General features: G+C 36.8%; 1 long non-coding RNA gene across 1 annotated transcript in view; it reads right to left on the reverse strand.

Annotated features, from left to right (window-relative positions):
• Positions 1-212: 212 nt before the first annotated feature.
• Positions 213-7243, reverse strand: part of LOC108966728 — a 51443-nt gene continuing 44412 nt past the window's right edge. The window contains exon 3 of the long non-coding RNA XR_001993202.1: positions 213-248. This is a non-coding gene — a long non-coding RNA (uncharacterized LOC108966728). The remainder of the gene's footprint in view (positions 249-7243) is intronic.

A 7243-nucleotide genomic window follows, 5' to 3' on the forward strand; every position in this document is an offset into this window, starting at 1 on the left:
AAAGTTCTCAAATATTACATAAAGCTAACAGTTGCTTAGAGAAATTCAAGCTTGTGTACTTATTAGTGAAACTAGTGGAGTTTTTACTTTCTGATTTAGTACGGAGATTTTGTTATAGGGCTTCCATGTATGTTCAAATCAGAGCTGAATAGAGAGCTCTTTGTTACCTTATGATTCTAATATATATTTCTTAATTTCAAAGCTTAGCTTACCACGGTAACGCAATGCAAAAAGCTTCATTTTATTACCTGAAATTGTAAAGAAAATAAATTTAATTAATATAAAATAAAATATAAGAACATTTTGGCTTTTAAAATCTAAAATTTGTATGGCATATATATCTGATTTAAGAAAGAGTATAGCTTCCATTATAATATTTCCTTCTACGCTTCGTAATACGTGCTTTTTTAAAACAATTACCTGGCAACCCTTTCAATATAAGCTTACACTTACGAGTTATTTATTTGTGGTCCATTTCGAACTGATTTTATTTTGATGTTTATGAGACTCTCAGCTGAAATTGAACTGTCACAACTGTCACACTTCTCAGCTGAAATTGAACTGTCAATTGGGCAAATTCCTCAGCAAAGTTGTCAGATTTTTTATAACCTGAACGTCTTTTTCTACCTAAGAAGCTGCTTTCATATCGGAACTGCTGATATCGGACCACTACCAGTTATAACTGTCAGACAAAATAATTGCTCTAAATCGAGTTCTTAACTTTAAAACTGTTTATTTGACGTGAGATCTTCATGAAAATTTGTGTAGATTATTATCCAAGGCGACTGCGCATCTATCAAACAAATAATTTAGATCGAAATCTTGTACTATAGCATATGACCATCACAGAAATTTACCAATCATAATCGTAGTTTTATATTTTTAATATAAAAGTTCAGGGTTCAAAAAACATAGATAACTTCCTGGCAATCAGTATAAGCCTGCAAGAGAGAAATACTTTTAGATTTCTTCTGCTTATTTTTACTCCAACAAAAAAACTGTTTCTTATTAACTGCCACGAAACCATTAAATCAACAGCTTCAAAGCTATTTGCGTGTTTGGCACGCGTTTTCAATTGATCGCCGATTACTTAAAGAAAAATTCGAAAATCGTTGAAAAATACAAAGAAGAAAAACAAAATCTCACAAATTAAAGGAGCACTCTTGACTGCAGAAGAACGCGAAAGCTACACGCAAATAGCACGATGCACATATTTATTGTAGTCTTTTTAAATACTATTAAGTTAATCCTTTATTTGTGTATTGTTGGCGCTGATTACCCCAGAGATTACAACACGAAACCAGCAGGCAGCAGGCAGCAGCCACGAGGAGTGCCATAAAGTATAAAAGCTGCAAGAGCAATGAAAAGGGCAGTGGCCGACCTAAACAATTGCTGAAAGGTAAAGTACATTGTGGACTATGTAAAATATACATGTACCAATATGAAGGTATAAACAGTGCACGCAGCCGTTAGCCCTTCTGCGCTGGAGTCTGCGCGCCGGACAGCATTGACCCGCGCTTGGGATGGGCTACTGCAATGCGCGTACACCAGCGCCTCGCTTCTACTTCTGTTATATATACAATATATATAGATCTGTAGATCTCTTTGTGTGCTTGCGCCTACTTTTAGACGCATCTATCACCACATGTGCCGGCTGTGCAGGCGTCGCTTGGCTATCTTTAGACTTGTAGGTGAGTTTAAATTTAACTGCAAGACAAGAATATTGTTTGTTATGTTGTCGTTGAGTTATTTATAGATTGGTGCGAATTTACAATATCGAATCGAGGCGAATGCTGTGAAGTGTATGAAGCTTGTATTGGACTGGAAGTGGAAGGTATGGAAGGCAACACGCGGTGTGCAGCAGGCGGTATATGAAGAGTATACAAGTAGGGAGCATAACAGAGAGCTGGAGGAAAACAAAAACAAGTTTGTAAAAGTACGCGAAGGACAAGCTGGTAAATTTTTAATGTTTTTGAGTAAACTTAATTTCAACTAGTTCCAAAAGAATTGTGGATACTAGTGGATAAGTATGTTAGGCAACACTAGAACTTTTTTGAGATCTTCGAAATCACATCTTGGCCGGATGAAATCTGATACATTTCCGACATGAACTAAAAAAATAGGCAATACTAGGAAGTAGTTTAGAAAAAAAATTAGTAACCCCGGTAGCGCATGTTTAAAGCCTCTAGATTTCTACTGAATCCTTAGTTTGAACAAAAGATAAACTAAGGAACTTCTCAAGTCCCCACTTAATCGCAAGAAACAGCAACAGGAGAAGAGATGGACGTATGGACGCTACTAGATGACTGATAGGTGTTTCTGTCTTTCAATTTTGAGGATTTTGAACTTTGGTTCCGGCTGCAAGGATGCATAAAAATATGAAGATTGTAAAACTTTGGATCTGGCTCCGAGAATCCATAACAATATGAAAGTCTCTGTGGGCAATAACCAGCTGCTGTTGTACTGCAGATAATAGAAATTCCTGTAGATCACAACAGATGACGCGATCTTTTACAGTTTGGAAGTCCCCTCAGATGAGTAAAAAATATGACGTGATTAACACCAGGGTGCATTACAAAGGCAAAGCACATTTGCTTATGTGTTTAGAATGAGGTTTCCATTCGAGTGGATATGGTAGAACAAGACAGAAGCTAGAGTGGAGATGAAACTGGCAAGCAGAGCTTCGGCAAATGGAAGCAGAAGTTTACGAGCTACATTCTCCTCTCATAGCCCTATCGAAAAGTGGACTGCATTACAAAGCCAACGAACTTTTGCTTAGAATGAGGTTTCCATTCGAGTGGATATGGTAGAACAAGGCAGAAGCTAGAGTGAAGATGAAACTGACAAGACAATTTATGCTAGAAGCTCATGGACTAGACTTCCATCTCACAGTGCTATCGAGAAGTTTCCTACCTGAAGGATATGGAAAAGCTGGAAAGCAGAGCTGCGTCCAAATGGAAGCAGAGGTCATGGAGCTAGACGCCCCCTTCACAGCGCAATCGCGGAATGGAGCAAAATACCATTTTAAACATAAATACCCGATTCGTAACCGAATGGGATCTGACTTTTATGCGACCACGGATTGTCAACTCGGTGTATACCTACAAAATACCTCAGGGATGTTTTTTTTTTTTTTGCTGCTAACAAGATGTACAATTTTTCACCTAACAATATATTCTACCGTTTTTCAGCACATAAACTATCCGCAACTCGTTTAAATATAAGTTTAGATAGCTGAAACCGGAATACAACTAGATCTGCTTTCCGTAAAAGCCTTTACTGAAAGCAAAAAATCGTAATAAAACCGATGCTTCATTGTCAATCGAAAGTTCGTAGAAAGTAGTGAAAATAAAACGACAAAAAATCACCAAGCGATTACAATCCAAATTGGCGGCGGAAAATGCGAAGCGTACCTCCAGCTAATTAAAATGTTCATTAAAGTGATTTTTCGTCGCTAATTTCACGCGGCAATTACCGTTGAATTACATGCGAAAAGTCGACATTTGTGCCCGTTTCCATATGAAAATTCGTGAGTTCAAAAACACACATAAACCAACAAGGAAATAAGAAGAAATAATGAGCAGAATTAAAATGCCAAACTGTCCGACTGCAAATGTGATCGCTTGCAGGCAGCAATTCACCGATATTTGCTTTTTCTTCGGCAGTTTTCTCATTTTTTCGCGGCTATAGTGAACTTTGGTTTTTTTGTTGGGATTTCCTTATATTTTTGTTGTAATTTTCTTTTGTTGCGTGTTGTTGTTGTAACTTTTTTTGTTGTAGTCTTTTGTTTTTGTTGTGTTTTTTTGTTTTTTTTGCGATCGTGTTTTTGTTGTAAATTTTTGATTTTGTTACGATTTTTGTTGTTGTTGTAACTTTTTTAATTTTTGTTGTAATTTTTAGTTTATGTTGTGATTATGTGTTTTTATTGCGATTTTTTGTTTTTGTTGTAATTTTCTGTTTTTGTTGTAACTTTTTGTTTTTGTTGTAACTTATTTTATTTTTGTTGCATTTTTTCTTTTTATTGTAAATTTTTGTTGTGATTTTTCGTTTTCATTGTAACTTTTCTAGTTTGTTGTATTTTTTATTAAACTCATTTTTTTGTTGCTTTTGTTCTTCACTACTTTTCGCTTAATCACTCGAAATTGATCAGTGATCCGTGATTTGACATCCAAAGTAGCTGCGCGCCATCGATCGCTGGATCGAATCACGCACACACACAGAGTCGTGCAAAAACGAACGACTACACAGCGACTGATTAAAAGAGTATCTCTACCGAGTCCCACTCAAATTGTTGTGAACTACATTGAATTGCCGCCAAATGCCATGGCAGTGTCGTCAGCAGCATGTCTGTCCGCAAGTCACTTGTACAGTCGCTCCGTCAGCACGTCCGTACGTCCGTACGTCAAACTATCAGCGCGTCAATCCGTCAGATCGTCAATCAGTCGCTCACTCACTCATTCAAGCCAAGGCAGACCAGGCAACACCAGCCGGCTTCGTATGTATGTATTTCCAGTCGGCCAGAAATTTTGCGATCAATAACAGTTCACTGCCTGATTGCCGTTTTGTTTCGTTTATTGCTTCGTTTAGATTTTATTTTAGGGAGTTCAAAATAAGATCACTTTGCCAGCGCGCAACTCAGTTTGCGGCATGTGAAATTCGCTCGTCCGTGCGCCGCGCCCGTTGGCACGCCGCCTGTCTGCCTGCCTGCTAAACTTTTGACTTCTCGGCGCTCCAGATTTTGCTTTTGCGTGAGTTTTATTTCGCTTTTTCGCAACGATGTGTGACGAATTTAAATTTTTGCCGAAAAATTGTAACTCGCACAGCTGCCCGTTTGTTTTCAGGGAGTGTACGTGATGAAATTTACAACAGTTTTTATTTCACCGCAGTGTTGAGTGGTGTTCGAAAATTCACAATCAACTTGCGTATAATTTCCTTGGACATGTCGTAGCGCTGATTTATGTTGGTAAAAAGTGATCAAAAGAGACCAAATTGTTGCAAAAATATTTGTTGATATTACAAATAGAGTATGAAGTTGGCTTGAGGAGGATTGAGGGTGGTTTAGATAAAGATCATGAGGAAATTTTTTTAAAAAGCAGTCCATAACTATACCGTAATCTAGAGCATTGAGTAGCAGCTTGGAAATTCTATGCCAATAACAAGTGGAGCTTCAAGTTTACGTTGCTGATATCGGGAATCGTATGAATATCTTTTAAGTTTTAATTGTCACCAAAAATATTCTATATTGCTGACAAATATTTCCCCGAAATAAAGCCGAAAAATATATAATATTTGTGGACGATCCCAAGCAAAACCATCAACCCAGAGCTGGAGCATAATATATTAGAACCCATCGGAGTTCGGCCATCCGCAAACTTGCGATTCTTAGAAGTCTTATTGGTCACCACTGAATAGAAGAAGTTGAACACTTAGAACATTCTATGCCAATGACAAAACTTTCTCAAAAATGAAGCCTATAATTTGGTTGACCAACTCAAGCAAGCAAGATATTCGACCTCTTGAAGCTGGATCCTAAATACATATGTAAACGATGAAAATTCGGCTATACATAAACCTGAGATATTTTTCTGACTTCGACTACATGTACATAAATGAAGAAGTTGGTGACGCGATATCCATCACACATTCTTTTAGGTTTTAATGGTATCTGTTTATCAGAAAATTTTGAACCCTTAGGATATTCTATATTTCTCATAAGTAAATCCCGCTCGACCTCTTGGGGCAGTCGGTTGTGTTATTTGACCTTCTCGAGGTTATTAGATCATAAAGCTTATAAATTATGTCGAACTAGGTTCTTGGATCATAAGAAAATTAGTTTAAGTCCGTTTGTTGGAGATGTGGTGTGGCTGCCGGCAGACAATTGAAGTCTGAGTTTGTGTTTCTGAAGAGTTCCTTGGAAATCATCACACATTCGAAGGAAGGCTTTTGAACGTACGTCCCACTCTCATATTAAGATTGCTTAAAGTTTGATTTGAGCTCCGGGAACAAAGAAAATATTCAGCTAAATAGCTCTGGAAGCAACGGCTCTTTGTAAAAATTTCATAGCGTTAGGTAAAACTAGTTTAGTCTTCTTATGGAACTGCAAGTTCACCTAAGCTAACTTTAACTTTCGTCTTGATTTAGTCGGTAAAGAACCTCAAAATGCTCCAATTTGTTATCACTGCTTAACATATGTACAGGGAGAGCATTTTTAAAGGTTCCAGAAATATAATCATAAGAAAACCTGCATTAAAAATCTACGCACTGCCGCTAGAGGTCGTTCTTTACACTACTAGCTGAAATATGTCCTTTAAAGGACTCTTTCTTTATTGAGAAAGTAGAAAGTCTCTACTTCGGCACTCGCTTTCGGAGGAATCAGTTTAATTACTTGAGATTTCCTGAGAAATCTCTTTAATATCCGAGCTGGATTCTTACACTTGGAAAGCTCTCGGCAAACGTTTCAGCAGCACCATGTTGTCCAAGTAAATGATTACTAAGACCATATGTTTCCAATAATTAATCAACACAGCAGGCAGCAATTTCACTATGAAAATATTCGTCTTTAGAAATTTATTTTTTAAGGCTCGGCAGGTTAGGCAAAAGTGTTGCAAATACAATCAACGCTAAATGAAAATCAAGCATATACGTTAGCCAAATATACAATGATTATTTCTACACTTAAGATCAAGTGAATAGGCACAGTGTAGGCTTATAGGTTAGATGTTTACAAATTTGTAGTAAAAAAAATCAATAAATATATCGAAAAAATTTACATGTGTCTGTAGTTATATAGTGAGCCTTAAGATCTAAAAAAATATTGTGAAATGGCGCGAAAAAAAACCGCTCAATTAATTTTTTTGACTTCAACTCGCGTTAGCCGTGCCTACTTTTTGTGCGTAATTAATTACCAGAGCATAGCGGGTGTTTAATATTAGAGGGCAGAAAGAAAGACGCACGAAACAACAGTTAGTTAAGAGTCTAAATATGAAAGCAATTTATTAGTGAACTAGTTTTTTGCCCTAACAGCACGCCAGTGCGATACATATGTAGATCGTCTTCGAGACTATGCCATGCTCCCCGATATAATGTTTATTTGTAGTAACTGACAGCATAACAAGGCGTGTTACAAATTGGTTAAAAAAAATATAAGCGAGACGTGCAAAAATGCTTAACTGTGCAAGTTAAACATAACCTCAAAAATAAAAAATTAAAAAAAGTAAAAAATAAATATGAAGAAAAAATTAAA

The sequence above is a fragment of the Bactrocera latifrons genome, unplaced genomic scaffold (genome assembly GCF_001853355.1).
Source record: "Bactrocera latifrons isolate USDA-ARS-PBARC rearing strain unplaced genomic scaffold, ASM185335v1 scaffold_17, whole genome shotgun sequence".
NCBI lineage: Eukaryota > Metazoa > Arthropoda > Insecta > Diptera > Tephritidae > Bactrocera > Bactrocera latifrons.